At 44.7% G+C, this 27768-nt stretch overlaps 1 pseudogene; it reads left to right on the top strand.

Moving 5' to 3' along the window:
- Nucleotides 1–487: 487 nt before the first annotated feature.
- On the top strand, nucleotides 488–24713 carry LOC123992853 (annotated as a pseudogene).
- The last annotated feature ends 3055 nt before the right edge of the window (nucleotides 24714–27768 follow it).

Genomic DNA, 27768 nt, shown 5'->3' with positions numbered 1-27768 from the left:
GCAGGCCCTTAAGGTTCTCAAAGCACAAGGTCCTCTACTCCGACAATTAATCCACACATAAAATGGCCAACCAAATCGTTTCTAGTCATCTCTCCTCCTTCCAGGCTTTTTCATATTTGAACTTATATGGTGATTGGCATCTACACTTTTACCACGACTACCGGCAAAACATTTAGTCTTTCAATCACCCATGTGGGTATAACCAATGAGGAGATGGCACGTGGGTACCTGCTTCTATAAACCAATGAGGAGATGGGAGAGGCAGGCTAGGAATGACTTCTATTTTAGCCCTTGGCAACGCAGACGCTCATTGGCGCCGCCAGCAGTGTTTCTACGTTTATTTTGCAAGGCTCTCGCACTCAACGTTTCAGGTCTGGTCAGCATGTTAGTGTGTGACTGTGAGTTGGCTCGGCCCTCCCTCACGCATCTTTGGTTCATTGGTTGACACTGCATGTCTGATTGACAGGAACAGCAGGTGAGGCTGATAGTCTGAGCAGAAAGTCAGAACGAATGTGTGCGCTTGAGCATTTAGGCCTATACTATTATTTATTTTGTTCGTCCTTTGAATTAGTTAGTTCTATTCATTTTGCGCTCAACCCGAGGCGAGTCACGTGGATCAGTACGCCATTTGACTAACTGCGCGCTATTAACCTTTTCCCTTCCATTCCAAAACACAGACGAAGATGGCGGAAGAGCGACAGAAGCTTTTGGACGAGGAATGGGATCTCTCTTCTTCAGGTCCCAGAAATGAAAGCGGACCGGTCAAACCGATGTCCGCGCTCTGTGACCCGAGACGACTGCTTCATAGCATTTTCGTCCTACTTTTAATGTGCTTTCTCGGATTCGGTGAGCAGTGCGGTTCCATCAACTCTTTGGAGAAAGTTTAGGCTTCATTTAGCTGTCAGACTAATTGCTTTTGGATATCAGACTTTGTTGAATCGTTGTTAGTTTGGTTATCTTTCACCTCGCCGTAGCCTTTTATGACCGTATCAATCAAATCAGAGCGAGTTTACAATGTAGCGGCACTTTGATGTACCAAACACAATGTATCAATTCTACCCACTAACAGCGTTCCTTTGTTTCAGGGAGTTACTTCTGTTACGATAACCCCGCTGCTTTGCAGACTCAAGTCATACAGGTGAGGAAGGAGGACTGAAGTTTCCTTCTGACACATGCAGAACTTTTGTGTCATGACACCATCATGCCACCCTGTCGTCATTGTAGTCTAGCCTGCTGTATGCCAGATCCTTCCTCCGATGCTGCAATATAGAAAATAACTTAACTAAATGTTTTGTAGTTATTATAAGTCTATGGCCCATTGTAATTATATGTGCAAGTCTGGTGACTCTTCATGACGATGTTGTAAACTTGCAGTGAATCAAAGCAATGCGTCGTCTTTGGTGTTCTGTCGGCACTAACAAGGAACTGGCTCATTAGAACTAGCATAGGTACATTTTTCTTTCGCTGTAATCAAAGATTTTATAATACTGTAAACAGACCAAAGGTCATAGTTAGTGTATGGTTGGTCCATGCACTCAGAGTTCATATGTGTTTTCCTGCCTTTTTGTTTGACTTTTTCTAGTAATTTGGTCTTCCAATGCACTGACATTCTCTTTCCTCTCTGGTCTTCACCAGGACATGAAGCTCAACACATCCATGTTCATGCAGCTCTATGCCTGATACTCCTGGCCCAACGTGGTGCTCTGTTTCCTGGGGGGCTTCCTGCTCGACAGGGTCTTTGGCATCAGGTAGGACTACAATGTTACTAATGAAACATTACTGTACTAGCACATCATCCCTACATGGAATAGTTGTTTATTGCCTTCGAAGGACAACAGCTTTGTACAGGCGCAGACATGGTATTTAACTTCTTGCCTCCAGTGACAACCTGGATTCAGTCACACATCTCATGCATAGTGCTGTGCTGCTCATAGCAAAAACTGTATGTGTACAATTCGTAGATACGGTGAGGTTTACACGAATAGGGACCTTGTACGTCATATTTATATAATATGACAAGGGATTCTGTAATCACTCTGGTGCAGATTCCTGTTGGAGGTGTGTTTTCCCCAAACTCTCCTCCATGGACAATACAGCCCGTCTACCCACTGTAATATGGGTAGTGTTTGTCTTCCAGTGCTCTAGTAGGAAATCCCTAGTCTCACCATAAACCTATGACAACAAAAGATCCTGAGGTAATTGTGTGTGTGTGTGTGGAGGATTCATCTGAATCTATGATTATCTAGGGCAGTCATCTTCAGCAACACAAGGAGAGATAACATTGTGATGAACATATTCACTTCATATCATCCCCAACTTAGTTTCTGTCACTGTGCTTCTCCTATCCTGTTAGGTTAGGAATGATAATCTTCGCCTTGTTTGTCTGCGTTGGACAGGTAGGTAAACACCACATGATGGAGATGTATTTGAGAGCTGCTCTACTTCAAAAATATGTAGTACAAATTCAATTGGTTTATTTCCAGTGGTGTAATGTACTTGTATAAAAATACTTTAAAGTACAGAAGTAGTTTTCTGGAGTATCTGTACTTTACTTTTACATGACTGTTCAGACGTTTGGACCTCCCACTCCTCTTTCTATTCTGGTTAGAGCCAGTTTGCGCTGTTCTTTTGAAGGGAGTAGTACACACCGTTGTACGAGATCTTCAGTTTCTTGGCAATTTCTCACATGGAATAGACATTTCTGACTGAGTTTCAGAAGAAAGGTCTTTTGTTTCTGGCCATTTTGAGCCTGTAATCGAATCCACAAATGTTGAACCCCAGATACTAATCTAGTCTAAAGAAGGCCAGTTGTATTGCTTCTTTAATCAGGACAACAGTTGTCAGCAGTGCTAACATAATTGCAAAAGTTTTTTTAATGATCAATTAGCCTTTTAAAATGATAAACTTGGATTAGCTAATACAACATGCCACTGGAACACAGGAGTGATGGATGCTGATAATGGGCCTCTTTGTGCCTATGTAGATATTCCATTAAAAATAATCTGCCATTTCCAGCTACAGTAGTCATTTACAACATTAACAATGTCTACACTGTATTTCTGATCAATTTGCTGTTATTTTAATGGACAAAAAATTGTATTTTCTTTCAAAATTTAGGACATTTCTAAGTGACCCCAAACCTGAACTATTGTGTGTGTGTGAACACAGTTGAAGTCAGAAGTTTACTTACACTTTGGTTGGGTTCATTAAGAATTGTTTTTCAACCATTCCACAATTTTCTTGTTAACAAACTATAGTTTTGGCAAGTCGTTTAGGACATCTACTTTGTGCATGACACAAGTAATTTTTCCAACAATCACTTATAATTCACTGTATCACAATTCCAGTGGGTCAGATGTTTACATGCACTAAGTTGACTGTGCCTTTTTAAACAGCTTAGAAAATTCCAGAAAGTAATGTCTTGGCTTTAGAAGCTTTTGTTAGGCTAATTGACTTCATTTGAGTCCATTGGAGGTGTACCTGTAAATGTATTTCAAGGCCTACCTTCAAATCCAATGTCTCGTTGCTGACATCATGGGAAAAACAAAAGAAATCAGCTAAGACCTCAGAAAAAAATGTAGCTCTCCACAAATCTGGTTCATCCTTGGGAGAAATGTTAATACCTGAAGGTACCACGTTCATCTGTACAAATATTAGTATGCAAGTATAAACACCATGGGACCACGCAGAGATGAATGTACCTTGGTGCGAAAAGTGCAAATCAATCCCAGAACAACAGCAAAGGACCTTGTGAAGATGCTGAAGGAAACAGGTACAAAAGTATCTAAATCCACAGTAAAACGAGCCGTGTATAGACGTAGCCTGAAAGGCCGCTCGGCAAGGAAGAAGCCACTGCTCCAAAACCGCCATAAAGAAGCCAGACTACTGTTTGCAACTGCACATGGGGACAAATATCATACTTTTTGGAGAAATGTCCTCTGGTCTGATGAAACAAAAATAGAACTGTTTGGCCATAATAACCATTGTTATGTTTGGAGGGAAAAAGGGGATGCTTGCAAGCCGAAGAACATCATCCCACCCGTGAAGCACAGGGGTGGCAGCATCATGTTGTGGGGGTGCTTTGCTGCAGGAGGGACTGGTGAACTTCACGAAATAGATGGCTTCATGAGGATGGAAAATTATGTGGATATATTGAAGCAATATCTCAAGACATCAGTCAGGAAGGTAAAGCTTGGTCGCAAATGGATCTTCCAAATGTGCAATGACGCAAGCATACTTCCAAAGTTGTGGCAAAATGGCTTAAGGACAACAAAGTTAAGGTATTGGAGTGGCCATCACAACACCCTGACCTCAATCCCATAAAGAACTTGTGGACAGAACTGAAGAAGCATGTGTGGAAGGACCACTAGAGGGCAGGCTGGGCTCATGGATAGTAGCCCAACAAAGCATGGGAGACAAGGTAACCAGAGTCAATTAAGCACAGCTGACGGTACTAATGAGATACTCTCCTTCTCCTATAAGAGAGAGAATGGAACCAGCAGAGGGGAGGAAAACTACCTCTGGAAGATGGCCACCGAGAGAGAGAAGCTGTGCTGAAAGAACCACGACGACGGTGACAAACCCGTGATTTATGTTTGGTGTAGTTTAAAGATGATCTTATAGTGTTCTTGTTTCATCTGGAGAAGATGTGTGTTTTTTCCTTGGAAGATTTTTCATTATGTTAGAATGTTTTTTGTTGACAAAATACCCTCAATAGAGAACCGTGTTCAATCAGAAAAACCTACTCCTGACTCGTTTATTCCACCTTCCCGCTTTAGAGTGACGCCTAATTACTTGGTACGCTCACATTGGTGGAGGATGCAGGCATTAGGTGGACGAGTGACACAAGGATAAATGAGTAAATTAATATTCTTCCAGAAGACCCGGAGGAACCATTCAAGAACGATGGATAACGCCCTACTACAACAATTGATCACGGCGCAGAAGACAACCATAGAACTCCTGCAACAACAGCTGAGTCGACGAGAAGAACCTAGAGTTAGGCCAAGAGCGGCTGCTCACTCCATCTTACCTCGTCTCTCCAAGGAGGATGATATTGAGGCCTTCCTCATGACCTTCGAAAGGACGGCCACCTTGGAAGAGTGGCCGCCCACAGAATGGGCTAGCGCATTAGCTGCTCTTTTGACCGGGGTGGCTCAAGAAGCCTATTTTGACCTGGATTCCCACGAAGCTACGGACTATGGGCGACTAAAAACCGAGATCCTGTCCCGGTACCAGCTAACTGCCAGAGATAGGGCTGTAAAGTTCCATCAATGGACCTATAAAGCTGATCAACCCGTCCGTGCACAGATCTTCGCCTTAATACGACTGACAAAACAGTGGCTAGAACCTGGAAAGGGAGTAGGACATGTGATAGAGACTCTCGTAGTGGACAAGATATTGAGAGAATTACCCAGTGACTTAAAAAGGGTTGTGGGGCAAGCCAACCCGTTGTCAGCCGACGAAATAGCCCAGGCGGTGGAAACATATCGGTCTACAGGGGAGTTGTTAAAAAGTGACAAGGAGGAACGGAAGGAGTCTTCCAATCCCATACCACGACTCACCCCGGCGTGCCCGCCACCGAAACGTCCAAGCCCCCTCCGGAGGTGGGAGAAGTCAGCCACCACACAGCCGGGTCGGTGTTATAAGTGTCAGTCTCCCAATCATTATGCCCCACAATGTCCTAGAAAGGATGAGCCCATGGTCACGGAGTCGTCACTGCCTACCCCCACACATCCCGTTTTGAGGGGGCAGGATCAACACTGTTGGTTAGCAGAGATAGCCCCAGCCTCAGAGATTCCGGTGCGAGTTGAAGGACAAGATGTGGTAGCTATTCTCGACTCGGGAAGTATGGTTACGTTAGTAGAGGAGCGGATGGTGACCTCCGCAACACTGCTACCAGACAAAGTAGCCGTATCCTGTATCCATGGAGACACCCACTATTACCCCACTGTGAATATGCCTATTCTCACTCCAAAAGGAAGGTGTACAGTCAGGGCAGGGAAAGTGCCCCAGCTGAAGGTGCCATTATTGATCGGGAGAGACTGTCCCCTATATAAGGAGCTTCGGCAGATGACGTTATGCACGGGAAGAAGGGGGACAGGAAAGAAGAGAATCTCCAAGCCCGAGGTAATAGTACTACAAGGAGACGTAGCCGCGTCCTCGTCCTCTACAGCAGAGGAAGAAATAGCGACCCAACGTTTACGACAGATATTCCAGGAAACCACCGATGAAGACACCTGTGAAGGGTTATACACAACGCAGGAAGGAAGGAGCAACCAGGCACTAAGGGATATATTTGAAGCTCCATCCGAGGAGGGAACCTGGAAGGGATTCTCCTCGGTCTCCCCTGATGGGGATGTGGAACAACCTCCACATCCCTCTACTGAGGTTGACCTGCCCCAGGAATTAAAGGGACAGTTCGGCACCTCACAGCATAGAGACCCAGACCTAAGGGAGGCCATGAGGAAGGTGAAGGTGATCGACGGGAGGAACGTCGACGGATCAGGTGAGCCCCCTCTTCCTTACTATGCAATCACGCGGGGTCTCTTATACTGGGTCGTACGACGAAGGGGGGAAAACCAGGAATTACTAATGGTGCCTAGACCATACAGGGATACAGTTCTACAGTTAGCCCATTCCCAAGTCCTAGGAGGACACCTGGCACGAGACAAGACTATTGACAGAATCATGCAGAGATTCTATTGGCCCCGTGTCACCCGAGATGTGGCCAGGTATTGTAAAACGTGTGATCAGTGTCAACGTACAGCCCCACGGCCACACCTACGTAACCCTTTGATTCCTCTCCCCATCATAGAGACTCCCTTTGAACGCATAGCTATGGACCTCGTAGGACCCCTCCCAAAATCCGCCAGAGGACACGAGTACATCCTAGTGGTTATAGATTATGCTACCAAGTTCCCGGAGGCCATACCCCTGCGTAACATGTCGTCAAAGGGAATTGCCAAGGAGTTATTCCTGATGTTCTCTCGTGTGGGCCTACCCAAGATGATCTTAACCGATCAAGGAACCCCGTTCATGTCCCGGTTGATGAAGGACTTGTGTCGGTTATATCAGGTTCAACAGATACGTACAAGCATATTCCACCCTCAAACAGATGGGTTTTGTGAACGCTTGAACAAAACAATTAAAAGCATGTTGAGAAGAGTGGTGTCCCGAGACGGGAAAACTGGGACATGCTTCTCCCACACTTAATGTTTGCCCTGCGAGAAGTACCCCAGGCATCCACTGGATTCTCTCCGTTTGAATTGCTCTATGGCAGACCCTGTCGAGGAATCCTCGACTTAGCCAAGGAGACCTGGGAGACCCAACCATGCCCCTTTCGATCCACAATAGAACACGTTACCCTGATGAGAGACCGCCTGTCAGCAGTGTGGCCCATAGTCAAGGAGCATATGGAGAAGGCCCAAAGGACCCAAGGCCGGGCCTATGATAAGTCCGCAACCCCCCGTGAGTTCACCGTGGGAGAGAAAGTGGTGGTGCTTGTGGCCACGGCCGAACATCGCTTGCTGGCGCAGTGGAGGGGGCCCTACGAGGTAATGAAAAGGGTCTCACCGGTCAATTACCTCATCAAGCAACCTGACAGGAGGAAGAAGGTCCAACTCTATCACATAAACCTGCTGAAGACGTACCATGGACGAGAGGAGGAGGTGGCTTTGATGGCCCTGGAGGGCAAAGAAAAAAAAGAGGCTCTACCACAGGTGCGCCGTGGCCAAACTCTCCTACCGGAGCAGTCAAGACAGCTAGACAAGCTGATTATGAACTTTGGTCGAATATTCTCTCCATTCCCAGGGCAAACAGATGTCTTGTTCCACCATATCCACACTGAACCCGGCAAGAAAGTGCATATCCGCCCTTACAGGATTCCTGAGGCTCGCCGAGTCATCGCTAAGAAAGAGGTGAGGGAGATGTTGAGGATGGGCGTGATCGAGCCCTCGATGAGCGAGTGGTCCAGTCCCATAGTCCTGGTCCCCAAAGCCGATGGTAGTATGAGACTCTGCAACGACTTTAGGGGCGTGAATGCCATCTCTACATTCAATGCGTACCCCATGCCCCGCGTGGATGAACTCTTGGAGCGCTTAGGAAAGGCCAAGTTCATCACTACTCTGGATTTGACGAAGGGATATTGGCAAGTGCCGGTGGCTCCGGAGGATCGCCCAAAGACTGCCTTCGCCACCCCAGAGGGGCTTTTTCAGTATGTGAGGATGCCCTTCGGACTGCACGGAGCCGCTGCAACCTTCCAACGCCTCATGGATGCCATTCTACGGCCCCACCAAGAGTATGCAGCGGCGTACATAGACGATGTGGTCATCCACAGCGAGGATTGGGATAGTCACCTCCTGCGATTACGGGCGGTGCTCGTGAGTTTGGAAGCCACAGGGTTGACAGCCAATCCAAATAAATGCTGCCTGGGCCTGTCCGAAGCGGAATACCTGGGGTATACCGTGGGGAATGGGAAAATACGCCCGCAGGCAGAGAAGACCAGGGCAATCCGTGACTGGCCTCGACCCCGGACCAAGCGAGACGTTCGGGCCTTCTTAGGGATAACAGGATATTATCGCCGTTTTATCCCGGGATATGCAACCATTGCCAACCCCCTCACAAACCTCATCAGGAAAAACCTGCCAAACCAGGTAGAGTGGAAAGACGAAACGGAAGAGGCCTTTCAATTGTTAAAAGATGGCCTGTGTTCTGATCCCGTTCTACAGGCTCCGGACTTCTCACAAGAGTTCATTGTGCAGGTCGACGCCTCGGATACAGGGCTTGGGGCCGTAATAGCTCAGGGTGAAGGTGAAGCAGAGAAGCCGATTCTCTTCATTAGTAGGAAAGTCAGCGATCGGGAACAGAGGTATGCGACCGTAGAGAAAGAGGCCTTAGCCATCAAGTGGGCCCTCGATTATCTCCGGTATTACCTACTGGGTCGGAGGTTTGCATTAGTTACTGACCATGCGCCCCTCACGTGGATGGCTGGTAAGAGAAACAATAACAACAGAATAGACAGGTGGTTTTTGTCTTTACAACCGTTCTCTTTCCATGTCATCCACAGGGCCGGATCGAGGAACGGGAATGCAGACGCGCTGACGCGACCAAGACGGTGCGTCTGGCGCCCGACCCTCCGGTTCGGTCCTGGGGGGGAAGGACCACTAGAGGGCAGGCTGGGCTCATGGATAGTAGCCCAACAAAGCATGGGAGACAAGGTAACCAGAGTCAATTAAGCACAGCTGACGGTACTAATGAGATACTCTCCTTCCCCTATAAGAGAGAGAATGGAACCAGCAGAGGGGAGGAAAACTACCTCTGGAAGCTGGCCACCGAGAGAGAGAAGCTGTGCTGAAAGAACCACGAAGACGGTGACAAACCCGTGATTTATGTTTGTTGTAGTTTAAAGATTATCCTATAGTGTTCTTGTTTCATCTGAGAGAAGTGTGTTTTTTCCTTGGAAGATTTTTCATTGATTTATGTTATAGAATGTTTTTGTTGACAAAATACCCTCAATAGAGAACCGTGTTCAATCAGAAAAACCTACTCCTGACTCGTTTATTCCACCTTCCCGCTTTAGAGTGACGCCTAATTACTTGGTACGCTCACACATGTGTGAGCAAGGAGGCCTACAAACCTGACTCAGATACACCAGCTCTGTCAGGAGGAATGGGCCAAAATTCACCCAACTTATTGTGGGAAGCTTGTGGAAGGCTACCCAAAACATTTGACCCAAGTTAAACAATTTAAAGGCAATGCTCCCAAATACTAAATGATTGTATGTAAACTTCTGACCCACTGGGAATGTGATGAAAGAAATACAAGCTGAAATAAATCACTCTCTACTATTATTCTGACATTGCACTTTCTTAAAATCAAATGATGATCCTAACTGACCTTATTCAGGGAATTGTTACTAGGATTAAATTTCAGGAATTGTGAGTTTAAATGTATTTGGCTAAGGTGCATGTAAACTTCTGACTTCAGCTGTACATACATTCAAATTGTGCTGACTGGTTTGCTTAATATAAGGAATTTGATGTATAACTTTTACTTGTAACTTTTACTCAAGTATGACAATTGTACTTCTTCCTGCACTGTACTTAAGTACATTTAAAACCAGATACTTTTTTACTCACGTAGTATTTTACTGGGGGACTTTTGCTTGAGGCATTTTCTATTAACTTCTTATGGCCAAAAGCCAGGGAAAATGCAGCGCGGCAAATTCAAATGAAATGATATACAAATCTAACTTTCATTAAATCAAACATGTAAGATGGTAAATTAAAGCTATACTCGTTGTGAATCCACCCAACATGTCAGATTTTTAAAAAGGCTTTTCGGTGAAAGCATAAGAAGCTATTATCTGATGATAGCACAGCAGTAAACAGAGGGTTGCATATTTCAACCCTGCAGGCGCTACACAAAACACAGAAATAAAATAAAACATGCCTTACCTTTTGAAGAGCTTCTTTTGTTGGCACTCCAATATGTCCCATAAACATCACAATTGTTCCTTTTGTTCGATTAATTACGTCCATATGTATCCGAAATGTAAATTAATTTGGCGCTTTTGATCCAGAAAAAAACATCTTCCGAATTGAGCAACGTCACTACAAAATATTTTAAAAGTTGCCTGTAAACTTTGCCAAAACATTTCAAACTACTTTTGTAATAAAACTTTAGGCATTTTTTAAATGTTAATAATCGATCAAATTGAAGACTGATTTATCTGTGTTCACTACAGGAAGACAACAAGCCAAGCTACTTCAAGTCTTGTGCAACTCTCAACAGTGTTACGCAGTTCCTAGATGGCCATACTTCTTCATTGCACAAAGGAATAACCTCAACCAAATTCCAAAGACTGGTGACATCCAGTGGAAGCGGTAGGAACTGAAAACAAGTTCCTAAGAAATATCGTTTCCCATTGAGAACCCACTGAACAGACTGACTTCAAAAACAAAATCTGAATGGTTAGTCCTGAGTTTTGCCTGCTACATAAGTTCTGTTATACTCACAGACATGATTCAAACCGTATTAGAAACGTCAGAGTGTTTTCTATCCAAATCTACTAATAATATCCATATCTTATATTCTTGGCATGAGTAGCAGGAAGTTGAAATTGGGCGAGCTATTTATCCAAAAGTGAAATAAGATAAGCTATCTTTACTTTTCAGCTTGCTTGCTGTTTTTTCCCACCATTGTGTGTTTCCAGGTTATAGTTGCTGTTGGTGCACTTCTAGATCTATTCTGGCTAATGGATATTGGACGCTTTGTGTTTGGGTAAGATGCTTTTTAGAGCTCGTCCTTGCTACAGTTCCAAGCCACTTCTCTCCCCCTAACTAAGTGCTCTCTCTGGGTAGGATCGGCGGTGAGTCCCTGGCGGTGGCCCAGAACACCTATGCAGTGAAATGGTTCAAAGGGAAGGAACTCAACCTGGTGTTTGGTCTTCAGCTCAGCATGGCCAGGCTGGTAAGAACACGCTGGAAGCTATTTATTACACTGTATATAAATACAGAAGCAAATACTTAAGGCATTATTTATGTGGCTGATCAGGGAGTGTTGGCTTGTCTCCTCTCCCTCAGGGTAGCACGGTCAACATGAACATCATGGGCTCGGTGTACAACCGTGTCGCTGACCTGGTAGGCTCGACAGGACACACCACTCTGGGAGTCTCACTCCTGATCGGTGAGTTAAGTGTGTGTGTTGGTGATGCGTGGGTCAGCTGTTTGTTCACCCGCCTGCAACTGATAACCCATCCGCAACCAACCGACCTATATCTGCTAAAGAGAAAATCTGAGGCCCGCACCTGACCCTTACCCGCAAATATCCAAAATGCACTGTGCAGTTCGTTTTTCTTTTCTTAAACAATTTATTGAACCATTACATTTCTCTTGAGCATTTAAAAAGTCTTGCGCCTATTGAACAGGAGCCTATTATTTTACTCAAACAAAATGTGAAACTGTGAATGGACATGTTGTTGGCAGACTGCCTGACTGGGCTAACATACCGGTATATGAATTATTTGAAATGTATATATCTCATGAAAAAATAGGTTTAGAAAATAAATAGATTATAACACACCAAAGTTTAGAAAATCTAAGTACCAACTGTCCAGTTATGAGGGTATAATTGTGTACTCTGTCTTGCTTTCTTTTGCAGCACTGTTAAGAAATGGAATAGGGTCCACGATGCCAGGTTTCAGGTTACGCCTGGATTCAACAACGCGCCCAGCAGTGCTGAAGATGCGTTCCCTCGATGTGCATGATGCCGGAACGCAGATAATTCTCTTTGCAAGAGTCCGTGAGTGCTTCTAAACCTCTGGATTTTGTCCATCTCTTCGGCTTCTGTCTTGTCCTCCCGCTCCGTCAAGTTAAATCTTGGTCTATTTATGGAGTAGTTACTTGTGCTTCCAACTAATGTCAATATTTTTCAATACATTATTTGGCTATTAGGCCATGAGGCATGGTGACACAATTTAGCAAGTAATAGGTCTATGAATATCCATAACCTACTAGTTTAGACTTATCTAATGATTCAGGCCTATAGCAGTCTAAATCATAAAAATACCTAATAAGAATAGATTATTATATGTTATCTTGGATGAAATGCTCTGTCCGTGGTGCTGCAACTCCATCAGCGTCAACACACGGCACCGTGGCTGGACAGGTCCGTGGTGCTGAAACTTGACTGGCTCTGTCAGTCTCCTGGCTTGGTCGTACATAGTGACTCGTTCATCGTTGAGGTGCATCTTCAATGTTTAGAATTTTGAGCACAGGAATGTGGCGAGTTTCCGAGTGGGAGTGAGCAGCATCTTCTCGGTGAGGACCTTTGATGCCTGCAGGTAGAGTGGATCCGCGCGTAGCATCACCAAATGGAGAGCGGTTGTACTTCCCTCCTTCTAGCTCTAAAAGTGCTGCCTTGAAGACTGACAGGACGTCGATGAGTACTCAGCTCATCCTGGTAAATGCCCTTAATTCAACCCAGTTGGTCTCTGTCCTTGAGCAGTTGCCGTATTTCTGTTTACGGCTTGCTGACCGACTTCAGCATTTCGGCCATCAAACTCCACGCTGGTGATGACAACGCAACTTTTCAGTTGCCAATCGTCGTAAGCACGGTGTCTGCTCTTCTCTTGAAATCATCCGTCCACATGTGTGTGGTGATGGCAACGCCACCGTCATCTAAAGTGTTTTTGATTGATTTCAGACAGTGTAGCCTTCTCTGTTGCAGCCTGTTTGGCTCTTTCACACTGTCTCTTCTGTGCGGGATCATAGAGTTGGTGTTGACCGCTCTATAACAGGCTCCAATGTTAATAAGTCCCTGTGCCATGGAGGTGAAGCCCTTTCCCGAAAACAATGTCCACACAAACATCAAAGAACTTGTATGTCACCTGCGGTGGTACCTTTTTGCTGTCAGAGTACATTTAAGATGAGATGGGCTTGTGGCTGGAAACCTGACCTGCTGGTACGCGGTTCGGCTGGTTGGGCCTGCTCTGTCTGCAGGTATGACGGGCCATATTTGAAGTCTTGTGACTGTCTAATTTGTATAGTGCCTCAATCATCACACAGGCTGCACTGCTATCATCCTCAACAAATCTTTCCCAAACATGGCTTTTCTGGCCCTCCCTTTTCCTTATTTTCACCTCGTTTCTGCAGCTTTTCTCTTATTGAATTCAACTCCGACACGGTCCTTTTCTGCCCAAGTTCCCAAAAGCATTTTGGAGATTGGCACATGTATTTGGCATGCACACCATTAGGCCCTATATCTTAGGCTTAGGCACTAATGCCAGATACAAAATATGAATCTCAATGTGGCCTATAGATAGGAACAAGAATATTTACATTTATGGATTTTTAGAATGAATTGTTTCTCTTTATTCAACCCGCCTGCCCTTCATCCACACAATATTTCATGACCCTACACCCGCCTGCCCCCCCCCCCCCCCCCCCCCCCCAATATAACCATAGGGACTGCGGGTTGTGAGTCAACCCTTGCATCAATAGCGTGTGTGCATTTTATTAGGATCCCCATTAGCTGTTGCTTAAGCAGCAGTTACACTTCCTGGCGTCCACATTAAACTTCACATAATATAGAACCACACATTGTGTGTGTGTGTGTGTGTGTGTGTGTGTGAGATGCGTGTCAACATTTGATCAGGAGGAGAGTGAGCTAGATTTCCAGGCCTGCTGTCTACATTGAGGCTCAGGTTACATATCTCTCTCCAGCTGCATCACCATACAATTTCTATCACAAATGCTCTCTAATCTCAGCACTGATAGAGGGATGGCCTTTATAAAAGGGGGGAGACTAAGAAACTGAGACTGAGGAAAAAAGGTGAAAAAGTAAGCCTGTGAGATGGGTCTAATATATCCATACCCTACTGTTAGTTCAAACCAAAACCCACTTACTCTAGCCACATCCTGTACTTATTGAAATTTCACCTGGTTAATAGAGAATATTTGATGGACCACAGACCCCTCTGCTGTAGAGAGGGGATATGATGTGAAAGAGTTCGAAATCAAAAAATAATTGGTCACATACATGTGTTTAGCTGATGTTATTGCAGGTGTAGCGAAATGCTTGTGTTTCTAGCATCAACAGTACAGTAATATCTAACAATTTCACAACAATATACACAAATCCAAATTAAAGGAATGGAATTAAGATTATATAAATATTTGTATGAGCAATGTCGGAACGGCATAGAACACAGTATATACATATGAGATGAGTAATGCAAAATATGTAAACATGATTAAAATGACGTGTTCCCTTTATTAGAGTGGCCAGTGATTTCAAGGCTATGTAAATAGGGCAGCAGCCTCTAAGGTGCTACTGATGGCTTTTTAACAGTCTGACGGCCTTGAGATGGAAGCTGTGTTTCAGTCTCTCGGCCTCCGCTTTGATGCTTTCATTCTCTCGGTCCCAACAATCGACCACCTCCAAGAAATTGAAAGCATTCCGGCAACAGCTCTCGACGCTAAATCCAAAGTAAAACTTTGAGATACTTTGTTATCTAATTACTGTGACTGTTGGGCCGAAGGAAGCAGAGATAAAAAAAACATGAGCTGATGCACACCCAGAATAATAGTTTGTGTGGAGGTGCTGACTAACGGCGAATAAACTATCATGAGACACACCTACCTGTGCATAGCTGATGATTTCCTTTCTCTCTCTTGCTCTCTCCATCTATCTCTCTTCTTCTTCTCCTTCTCCAGCTGGGGCGACCTGTATATTCTCTCTGGTTTGTGCTCTAGTGTTGGGCTACCTGGACAAGCGAGCCGAGCGGATGCTCAACAAGGAACAGGGAGGGACCGGTGAGTTATGGCACTCTGTGACCGCGTCAGATGCGTGTTCCAATCAGAGCTGAATAACACCGGGTAATGACATTGACAGGGATGACGGTCATTATCTATGGTCATCATGTCCACTGAATTCTGACAGCGTTAGTGTGAGGAGGGAGGTGATGGAGGGTAGGTTCCTTCTACTAATCTGTTACCTCTCACCATTAGCCAATCTTATTTTGCCTTGATGAATTTAGTTGATTTAATGCAACTGCTGTGTCAGATTTCAAAAAAACTTTACGGAAAAAGAAATTCATGCAATAATCTGAGACGGCGCTCAATTTAAAAACCCCACAGCCACAAAGATGGTGTCAACATAAACAAGAAATTACATGATAAATATTCCCTTTGATGATCTACATCAGAAAGCACTCCAGGAATCCCAGGTCCACAATAATTGTTTTTGTTCGAAAATGTCCGTTATTTATGTCCAAATACCTTATTTTGTTAGAGCGTTTGGTATACATATCCAAACGCTAAATCTGGTCCGCATTAGATCGGACAAAAACTTAAAAGTGATATTACCGGTCGAAGAAACATTTCAAACTAAGTACAGAATCAATTATTAGGATGTTTTTAACATATAGCTTCAATAAAGTTCCAACCGGAGTATTCCTTCTGGTCTTCGTGAGCCATGGAACGCAAATGACTACCATGAGGAAAAAGTGGGATCACACAATGGCTGCTTGATGGACAGCTGATATATTCTGCTCTCATTCATTCCCACAACAACATAGAAGCCTCATTGTAATTTCTATTGATGGTTGACATCTAGTGGAACCCTTAGGCAGTGCAACATCATTCAGATCTCAAGGGGATTTCATTTGGGGACTCTGGTGAATACATACAAGCTTAGATTTCTGACTTCCTGTTTTGATTTCAACTCAGGATTTTGCATGCCAATATGAGTTCTGTTATACTCATAGACATCATTCAAACAGTTTTAGAAACTTTGTGTTTTCTATCCAAAGCAACTATGACTGAGGAGCAGGTCATTTGATATGGGCACCTTTTCATCCTAGCTACTCAATACTGCCCCTGCAGCCATAAAAAGTTAAGTAGTTCTTTATCCACCTGGGAAATCTCCAACTCCCAATTGTGTCGTGTGTAATATTGTTGTCAGAATTGATCATTGTGAAGGTAGCCTGTGTTTCAATTGGCTGGCTCTAGTGTGACCGGAGCGGAGGCCAGGGGTCGAAGTACTACTTCCTGTGGGTTATTGGCTGGCTGTTGTCATACCTCTTTCCCAAAGTGATGCTTTAGCCAAGACTGGTTCTGTGTGTTGAACATGTGTTCTGTGTGTGTAGGGGAAGTGATCAAGCTGACGGATGTGAAGGACTTCCCCTTCCCACTGTGGCTCATCTTCATCATCTGTGTGGGCTACTACGTGGCCATCTTCCCCTTCATCGGATTGGGACAGTGAGTAGCACCCGAACCATCACTCATCATGTCTTATCAGCCAAAACCATCACCAATATGGCCTGCGGAGGAGGAGGAAAGAGGCAGACAGGGATAAAATGGGGCAAAAAAGTATTTAGGCAGCCACCAATTGTGAAAGTTCTCCCACTTAAAAAGATGAGAGGCCTGTAATTTTCATCATAGGTACACTTCAACTATGACAGACAAAATGAGAAAAAATCCAGAAAATCACATTGTAGGATTTTAATGAATTTATTTGCAAATTATATGGTGGAAAATAAGTATTTGGTCACCTACAAACAAGCAAGATTTCTGGCTCTCACAGACCTGTAACTTATTCTTTAAGAGGCTCCTCTGTCCTCCACTCATTACCTGTATTAATGACACCTGTTTGAACTTGTTATCAGTATAAAAGACACCTGTCCACAACCTCAAACAGTCACACTCCACTATGACAAAGACCAAAGAGCTGTCAAAAGACACCAGAAACAAAATTGTAGACCTGCACCAGGCTGGGAAGACTGAATCTGCAATAAGTAAGCAGCTTGGTTTGAAGAAATCAACTGTGGGAGCAATTATTAGGAAATGGAAGACATACAAGACCACTGATAATCTCCCTCGATCTGGGGCTTCACGCAAGATCTCACCCCGTGGGGTCCAAATCAAATGTATTTATATAGCCCTTCGTACATCAGCTGATATCTCAAAGTGCTGTACAGAAATCCAGCCCAAAACCCCAAACAGCAAGCAATGCATGTGTAGAAGCAAGGTGGCTAGGAAAAAACTCCCTAGAAAGGCCAAAACCTAGGAAGAAACCTAGAGAGGAACCAGGCTATGTGGGGTGACCAGTCCTCTTCTGGCTGTGCCAGGTGGAGATTATAACAGAACATGGCCAAGATGTTCAAATGTTCATAAATGACCAGCATGGTCCAATAATAATAAGGCAGAACAGTTGAAACTGGAGCAGCAGCACGGCCAGGTGGACTGGGGACAGCAAGGAGTCATCATGTCATGTAGTCCTGAGGCATGGTCCTAGGGCTCAGGTCCTCCGAGAGAGAGAAAGAGAGAATTAGAGAGAGCACACTTAAATTCACACAGGACACCGAATAGGACAGGAGAAGTACTCCAGATATAACAAACTGACCCTAGCCCCCGACACAAACTACTGCAGCATAAATACTGGAGGCTGAGACAGGAGGGGTCAGTAGACACTGTGGCCCCATCCGAGGACACCCCCGGACAGGGCCAAACAGGAAGGATATAACCCCACCCACTTTGCCAAAGCACAGCCCCCACACCACTAGAAGGATATCTTCAACCACCAACTTACCATCCTGAGACCAGGCTGAGTATAGCCCACAAAGATCTGAAACCAAAATATAACTTTTTGGCTAACTCAACTCATCGTGTTTGAAGGACAAAGAATGCTGAGTTGCATCCAAAGAACACCATAGCATGGGGGTGGAAACATCATGCTTTGGGGCTGTTTTTCTGCAAAGGGACCAGGACGACTGATCCGTGTCAAGGAATGGGGCCATGTATCGTAAGATTTTGAGTGAAAACCTCCTTCCATCAGCAAGGGCATTTGAAGATGAAATGTGGCTGGGTCTTTCAGCATGACAATGATCCCAAACACACCGACCGGGCAGCAAGAGTGGCTTCGTAAGAAGCATTTCAAGGTCCTGGAGTGGCCTAGCCAGTCTCCAGACCTCAACCCCATAGAAAATCTTTGTAGGGAGTTGAAAGTCTGTGTTGCCCAGCAACAGCCCCAAAACATCACTGGTCTAGAGGAGATCTGCATGGAGGAATGGGCCAAAATACCAGCAACAGTGTGTGAAAACCTTGTGAAGACTTACAGAAAATGTTGGACCTCTGTCATTGCCAACAAAGGGTATATAACAAAGTATTGAGAAACTTTTGTTATTGACCAAATACTTATTTTCCACCATAATTTGCAAATAAATATATTAAAAATCCTACAATGTGATTTTCTGGATTTTTTTCTTCTCATTTTGTGTGTCATAGTAGAAGTGTACTTATGATGAAAATACAGGCCTCATCTTTTTAAGTGGGAGAACTTGCACAATTGGTGGCTGACTAAATACTTGTTTGCTCCACTGTATATACACTGCACAAAAAAAATAAAGGGAACACTAAAAATAACACATCCTAGATCTGAATGAATGAAATATTCTTATTAAATACTTTTTTCTTTACATAGTTGAATGTGCTGACAACAATCACACACAAATTATCAAATTGATCAACCCATGGAGGTCTGGATTTGGAGTCACACTCTAAATTAAAGTGGAAAACCACACTACAGGCTGATCCAACTTTGATGTAATGTCCTTAAAACAAGTCAAAATGAGGCTTAGTAGTGTGTGTTGCCTCCACGTGCCTGTATGACCTCCCTACAACGCCTGGGCATGCTCCTGATGAGATGGAGGATGGTCTCCTGAGGGATCTCCTCCCAGACCTGGACTAAAGCATCCGCTAACTCCTGGACAGTCTGTGGTGCAACGTGGCGTTGGTGGATGGAGCGAGACACAATGTCCCAGATGTGCTCGATTGGATTCAGGTCTGGAGAACGGGCGGGCCAGTCCATAGCATCAATGCCTTCCTCTTGCAGGAACTGCTGACACACTCCAGCCACACAAGGTCTAGCATTGTCTTGCATTAGGAAGAACCCAGGGCCAACCGCACCAGCATATGGTCTCACAATGGGACTGAGGATCTCATCTCGGTACCTAATGGCAGTCAGGCTACCTCTGGCGAGCACATGGAGGGCTGTGCGGCCCCCCCAAAGAAATGCCACCCCACACCATGACTGACCCTCCGCCAAACCGGTCATGCTGGAGGATGATGAAGGCAGCAGAACGTTCTCCACGGCGTCTCCAGACTCTCACATGTGCTCAGTGTGAACCTGCTTTCATCTGTTAAGAGCACAGGGCGCCAGTGGCGAATTTGCCAATCTTGGTGTTTTCTGGCAAATGCCAAACGTCCTGCATGGTATTGGGCTGTAAGCACAACCCTCACCTGTGGACGTCGGGCCCTCATACCACCCTCACGGAGTCTGTTTCTGACCGTTTGAGCAGACACATGCACATTTGTGGCCTGCTGGAGGTCATTTTGCAGGGCTCTGGCAGTGCTCCTCCTGCTCCTCCTTGCACAAAGGCGGAGGTAGCGGTCCTGCTGCTGGGTTGTTGCCCTCCTATGGCCTCTTCCATGTCTCCTGATGTACTGGCCTGTCTCCTGGTAGCGCCGCCATGCTCTGGACACTAAGCTGACAGACACAGCAAACCTTCTTGCCACAGCTCGCATTGATGTGCCATCCTGGATGAGCTGCACTACCTAAGCCACTTGTGTGGGTTGTAGACTCCGTCTCATGCTACCACTAGAGTGAAAGCACCGCCAGCATTCAAAAGTGACCAAAACATCAGCCAGGAAGCATAGGAACTGAGAAGTGGTCTGTGGTCACCACCTGCAGAACCACTCCTTTATTGGGGGTGTCGTGCTTATTGCCTATTTCCACCTGTTGTCTTCCATTTGCACAACAGCATGTGAAATTTGTCAATGTTGCTTCCTAAGTGGAGAGTTTGATTTCACAGAAGTGTGATTGACTTGGAGTTACATTGTGTTTAAGTGTTCCCTTTATTTTTTTGAGCAGTGTATATTTCACACACACAGAGCTCTGGAAAAAATTGAGACCACTGCAAAATGATCAGTTTCTCTGGATTTACTATTTATAGGTACTGTATGTATTGGTTAAAATTAACACTTTCGTTTTATTCTACTGACAACATTTATTCCAAATAAAAATATTGTCTTTTAGAACTTTTATTTGCAGAAAAGGACAACTTGTTTAACAAAAAAGATGCAGTTGTCAGACCTCGAATAATGCAATGAAAATACTTAGGAAGAGTTCAGAAATTAATATTTGGTGGAATAACCCTGATTTTCAACCACAGCTTTCATGTGTTTTGTCCTGCTCTCCACCAGACTTCCACATTGATGTTGGGTGACTTTATGCCACTCCTGGCGCAAACATTCAAGCAGCTCAGCTTTGTTTAATGGCTTGTGACCATCCATCTTCCTCTTGATCACATTCCAGAGGTTTTCAATGGGGTTCAGGTCTGGAGATTGGGCTGGCCATGACAGGGTCTTGATCTGGTGGTCCTCCATCCACACCTTGATTGACCTGGCTGTGTGGCTTGGAGCATTGTCCTGCTGGAAAAACCAATCCTCAGAGTTGGGACGTTGTCAGAGCAGAAGGAAGCATGTTTTCTTCCAGGACAACCTTGTACGTGGCTTGATTCATGAGTCCTTCAGGAAGACAAATCTGCCCGATTGCAGCCTTGCCAAAGCACCCCCAGATCATCACCAATCCTCCACCAAATTTCACAGTGGGTGCGAGACCTGGAGAGGCTTTCAAGCCCACACTGTCTCGCACCCAATTTGGTGGAGGATCAGTCTGATAACACTGCCTCTTTTTTTTGTTATTTTGACCAGTTGTCATTTTCTGCAAATAAATGTTCTAAATTACAATATTTTTATTTGGACTTTGGGAGAACTGTTGTCAGTAGTTTTATAGAATAAATACAGTGGCGATGCCTGCTGAGCAAATAAATGTCAAATACAAATTGACAGACTCACCCAAGTCAGACTGTTCACTCTGCTACAGCACGGCAAGCGTTATCGGAGCGCCAAGTCTAGGACCAAAAGGCTCCTGAACAGCTTCTACCCACAAGCCATAAGACTGCAGAACAACTAATCAAATGGCCACCGGACTATTTACATTGACCCCCACCCCTTTGTTTTTACACTGCTGCTACTCGCTGTTTGTTATCAATGCATAGTCACTGCGCGCTGCATCTTAGTGCAAGAAGCATCACTGCAGTCCCCGGTTCGAATCCAGGCTGCATCACATCCGGCCATTATTGGGAGTCCCGTAGGGTGGCACAATTGGCCCAGCGTCTTCAGAGTTTGGCCGGGATAGGCCGTCATTGTAAATAACAATTTGTTCTCAACTGACTTGCCTAGTGAAATAAATGTTTAAACAAGGTAATAGCAGCATAAAGAGTACATTGGTCTGAGCTGTGAGGATTGCCAATAGGACAGGAGCAGGGATGTGCTTAATGTGGTGGTGGGATATGTTACAGTGATCATATGGACCGACTCTGGTCTGCTGTAACTGACTGTCATCTCACCTCTGTCTGTCTTCCCCTTGCAGGGTTTTCTTCGTTGAAAGGTTCAACTTCTCACCAGCTGAAGCAAGAGCAATCAACAGGTAACGCACAGCACTTCACCCCAGTCTGAGATGCTAGAGTAATTCAATAAGACGAGTGATCCCATTTGGACGGAGTGAGGCCTGTGTTAGTTCTTCAAAATGAGGTTTGTTTTATCTCTCCTCACCTCAGGCTAAGAACTGCCACAACACATTGTAACTATACGTTTCTCTATCCCCCTTCTAAACACTTTCTCCTTTCCCTTTTCTCTTCCTTCTCCTCCTCCCTTCCTCTCCTCTCCCTCCGTATCCCTCTCTCCACCCTCTTCTCTCCCCCTCCGTATCCCTCTCTCCACCCTCTTCTCTCCCCCTCCGTATCCCTCTCTCCACCCTCTTCTCTCCCCCTCCGTATCCCTCTCTCCACCCTCTTCTCTCTCCCTCCGTATCCCTCCACCCTCTTCCACCCGTATCCCTCTCTCCACCCTCTTCTCCCCCTCCGTATCCCTCTCTCCACCCTCTTCTCTCCCCCTCCGTATCCCTCTCTCCACCCTCTTCTCTCTCCCTCCGTATCCCTCTCTCCACCCTCTTCTCTCCCCCTCCGTATCCCTCGCTCCACCCTCTTCTCTCTCCCTCCACCCTCTTCTCTCCCCCTCTGTATCCCTCTCTCCACCCTCTTCTCTCCCCCTCCGTATCCCCCTCTCCACCCTCTTCTCTCCCAATATTGTGTACATCATCTCGGCCCCAGCCTCTCCTGTGTTGGGCTTCATGGTGGACAGGGAAGAATGTAATCTGGGTGCTGTGTGCCGTCGTCACGACGCTCATAGCCCACATGATGCTCGCCTTCACCTTCTGGAACCCCTGGATCGCCATGGTGATGACCATTCTCCATTCGGTTACCGTTAGAATGGTACAGAGTGGTTCATAGCAAAATATGCCCTTGGGGACATTTAGTAGTATATTCACTAGACACCTGGTGTATGCAGTGATGAGCAACCTTGGATCACTGGCTCCTTGAACACTCCATTTTAGTCCTGCAAGACAGTCAGATTTTCAGTGAGTTTATATATAGAATGTAGAATGTATATAATGTAGTTGTATTGTGACTGGGTAACCAGGTATAGTGAATGGTGTTGGTAACAGTGTTGATAACATAACAGTACTGTGTGTCTGTGTCCTCCAGTCCCTGTTGGGTTTGTCCTACTCCCTGCTGGCCTGTGCCCTGTGGCCCATGGTGGCCTTCATGGTGCCAGAGCTTCAGCTGGGGACAGCCTATGGCTTGTAAGTATACTTGCTCCTACCCACCCCTTCTGTCTGACCAGAAAACCTCCTCATACCTACAGGCTTTTGCATTCTGGCCACCATTATTTGTGCCTATGATGATACTGCTGCTGCTGTTGATGGTGGTGGTGATGATATATGGCATTCCAACCTCCCAGCATGCAGTCCATCCAGAACCTGGGCCTGGCTCTGATCTCCATGGCAGCAGGATCTATTCTGGACAACAAGGGATACCTCTTCCTGGAGGTCTTCTTCAGCACCTGTGTCTGCTGTGAGTAAAACGTTTATGTGTCTGTGTGTGTTGAGTCAACCAATAAATGTCTCTCTCTCTCTCTCTCTCTCTCTCTCTCTCTCTCTCTCTCTCTCTCTCTCTCTCAGTGGCACTGATCACAGTAGTGATGCTGTACTTTGTTGATTGTCTACCGAGGTAAGAGAGATGGGAGCGGGCTTCTTGCTCTCCTGACACCGTTACACCACTCACTGTGGAGCGTGCCTTGTGATATCATCACTAACCATGCTCTTTGATATCCCTCTCCGGTCCTCTCTCCCCCACCCTTTCTCTTTCTGTCCTTCTCCCTCTGTTTCCTCTCCCTACCACTCTCTCCCCTCCTCTCTCTTCAGGAGGAGATCTGAACCTCTCATCCTCTGCCCGGGAAAAACTCCTGAAGTGCTCCAATTCAGATTCAGAGTGAGTATCCATGACCTTTCACACCCCCCCCTCTTCCTCTCACACTCAATACACAAGAGCCACTGAACGTTAGGTTCTCAACCCACTCATAAGGAGAAAGGCAAGTTCCTATTATCAGTGTATTATTAAACATCCAACTGGTGCTGGATTTTTTTAAAAGCCTGCAACTGTGATCTTCTTCACTAGAGCTCCCAACCTCTCACCTTATCTGAAGGCTCAGAGAAAGTTGTAAGAGAAACTCTACCATATATGATCCCAAGTGGGTTTGTTGAAAACATTTGAGAAAAGCCATTTCAGAGGTTTGTAGTTAACATTCTGAATGAACATGTACAAGCTTAGTAGATCATATGACTGCTCTGGATTGAGTAAGATGTAGACTTTGTCTAGATAAAGAGTGTATTTGGTGCTCAATCTGCATAATGTTTTCATGTATTGATTTCTTGCTCCTTAATAACCAATTCTGGCTCTCCTAACTCATACTGTTCCTGAATGCGGTCCGTCTGTGGTCTAACCTGTTTCTGCTCGTGTGTAGCGTTATTGCTCGGCCCAACACCTCGCCAGCGTCTTCTCTCCTTTCATCTGCCCTTGTTGACTTGCCCATGCAGATGTGAAAAATGGGATGAAGTTAAGGTTTCACTTATCAACAATTCAACAAGGGCAGTAGAGAAGGATTTATTTTCTAATTGGCTTTTGGTGTGTGTGTGTGGCTGTGTGCAGAGTACCCCAGACTAACGCATTGGCCCTGTGCTGTGTTGTTTTCCAGGTGAGCGGGCACACAGTCTTGGGCCACAGCTGTCAATGACCCCCTAGGGAGCCTACTGGCTCCTCCCATCTGCACACTGACTCATTCCTGCAACGTAACTGATCCCTCCCAACAACATACTGACCCATCACAGCTCAGATGCTGACCCCTCTGCTCTGACATCACATACCGACTCCTCCACACTGACTCCTCCCTCCTGTGGCTGTGTGAGGGCTGGCTAATGACTGACTGGTGTTTGTGTGCATGCTTTGGAACCTCAAACCTCAGCACCAATCACACTTTAATGTCAGTAGAGTGGGCTACCAGAAAGCACTTTAAGCTGACATCGAAAGGTTTTTAATTGTCTGTGGAACTAGGCCCCAGGCTGAGTGACTTTTACTTCAGGGATGTAAAGCTCTTCACCGATAATGTACGCCTGGATGTGTCTTATTGCTTAGTAAAATCATCTATGCTATAAGAGGTGAACGAACTGGTTCAATATTCTTAGAAAAAATCTTTTAAGCATCTCTCTAAAACCAGGGTGTTAGAAATGGCTTAATTGTCCATCAATGTTATATTATGCATGTTTTGTATATTGTTCGGAAAGGTCTTTACATTTTTACTTCAGGTTTTTGATCATCTGAAACAAACAGTTGGTGTGCTTAACTTTTAAACACCCACAAATTAATAATCTGTGTAATCATCATGAAGAAAATGTCAAACTGGCAACTGCAAAACCAACCCATCTCCTTTCCCGGCTTTTGTATACAGTGAGGTCATTCTCAATAGTAATCATATACGCATCATCTAGAGGATTTCAGAATCTGCATTGTGTTAAATTCTTTATAGCGCTGTTCCTTCATTAAATTCCTTTTCTCTTGGCTCGTCATATAGGCTCGTAAAACTTGACTCTCTGTCACACCATCAAGGCTAAGGCAGACCCTGTCAAAGTGATAAAGGAATTTAAAGGGCAAACATTTTCGATAGTATTCACCCAATGCATAATTACGTTCCATTTCTTAACTTTTAACTCAAATTTTGAATGCAGCAGTTTTTAGTGACCTTCATGAAAATGACCTGGCTTATGTGTAAGAAGAAGAACTTTGAAGAAACCTAAAGCATTGGGAAAGGGCGACACCTAGTCAGTTATACAACTGAATGCATTCAACTGAAATGTGTCTTCATTTAACCCAACCCCTCTGAATCAGAGGTGTGGGGGGCTGACTTAACATTGGCAATTGGGTGGAAACCCTCTTTGCAGTACAACTGAATGAAGGATAAGTGTTTTCTTTTTGCTGATGTTTATTGACCACTCTCAGGAAATTGCCAAGAGACACTTTCATGTGTTGAAAACCACTAAATCAAATGATAATACTGTCAATCACTTTTGATGATAGTAGTTCTATTGTAATGAATGATCGCTTCAAATTCTTTAACCCTGAATCAGTTTTCTGCTGGACATCACGAGCTTTAACGAAGTAGCTTGCCGTAGCATAGTATTAGGTCAAATATTGTGGTGGAGGAAGCCTATCCATATACCACTAAAGTTGTGATGGCTGTTTGTCTTTGTTAGATCCAGAAAAGTCTCTGTGTAAATTGCAATGAGTGCTGTCTGTTTAGAGTTGATCTCTCTAGCAGCTCTAAATAACATGTGTTATATGGGTACTACTGCCTAGAGCAAAGATCTTTAACCCTGTTCCTGGAGAGAAATTCATATTACATTTTTTGCAATAAAAATGACCTCAAACTACATTGTTGTACTTTTAGGCTATTTTAAATTGCCACAGTTAAATGTATGAACGAATGAAAATAATGCCTGTTTTTGTTACATATGATGTTCACTGTGTTTGTTAAAGAACATTATCAGGCCATTGTGTCCTTGCCAGAACTGATTGTCATTCTGTCTGATCAAATGTACTTTTATATACTACAGTATTGTTTCAGGACGGCAAATCAACTTTTGTATTTTTACCATGATGATTATGCCACTCCCCCTGCTGTCCTTGTAGAGTTGAAAGGTGTCAGAGTGTCAGTCAGCAGACTGGGGAAAAGCTGGCCAAACTCAGGCCCATGTCTGGTTTTGGCCTGCGCAACCGTTACCTGTCCAGACTAGGAGCTCAGGTACACACAAACACCGTATGCAGATGGATGCTAAATTCCCTTCTAATTCCTCCAGCTCCCAGATCACTGCTGTACCCCCCTGACTTCACTGGCACACAGAAGTGTACTGAAGTGATGCGGCCTACTCTGCACAACCCCCCCCCCCCAACATTGAAATTCAGTCTGTCCATGTCTCTGGACAAAAAGTACAAAATATCTTCCACTACAATGTACTTTCAGGTGTTTACCTGACGTAGAACTGATAAGCTACTGCTGTATTTTGTATATGTTTCTGTGAAGACACACTATTACCGTTTCTAAGCTAATCACAAAATTACATTTGATGGTGTAAATAAGCTACTATATACATCATAACTATGTTTGTATCATGAAAGTACTATTTGGTGTAATAATGTATGTTTTCCATGCCCTGTACAGTAAGTGTGAAGTCTTGACTAAGTAAAAAAAAAATATATATATATAATAATAATAGTCTGCATGGGCCTCAGCAATGTGGATATGGTTAACAACTGTGTCAACAGCAGAGGGCACTATTTATCTGCGATACAATATGTTGGACATACCTTCAGGTGAGGATATTACCTTCATGACTGAATACAGCCATTGCCTTTTAGTATGTGACTGAGAAATGTGTAAATTGCACTATATTTAAGTGTCAGTAATATATTGAAGGTGTTTACTTTGGTATTGTAATGAGTTCTGTACTTTGTTGTTTGTGAAATGGAAAAACATGTGGTTCCAAAAACTATCTGAGAGAGATGTGCTGTGTGTTATTTCCAGAATAGGGGACAAAGGCCCTTAAGAACACATCAGTGAATCAGTCTTTTAACCTCTTGTCAGGGCTGCCTGACCAAATGGGTAATTCTGTGCCAAAAGGCTTAGAACAAAATGGGCCATTCACCTACTAAAATCAAATAAGAATTCTGATTTGCAGAGAAAAAGGAATCAG

Source organism: Oncorhynchus gorbuscha, linkage group LG13 (genome assembly GCF_021184085.1).
Source record: "Oncorhynchus gorbuscha isolate QuinsamMale2020 ecotype Even-year linkage group LG13, OgorEven_v1.0, whole genome shotgun sequence".
Lineage (NCBI taxonomy): Eukaryota > Metazoa > Chordata > Actinopteri > Salmoniformes > Salmonidae > Oncorhynchus > Oncorhynchus gorbuscha.
The sequence above is the reverse complement of the archived record's forward strand: the minus strand, read 5'-3'. Positions and strand labels throughout refer to the sequence as shown.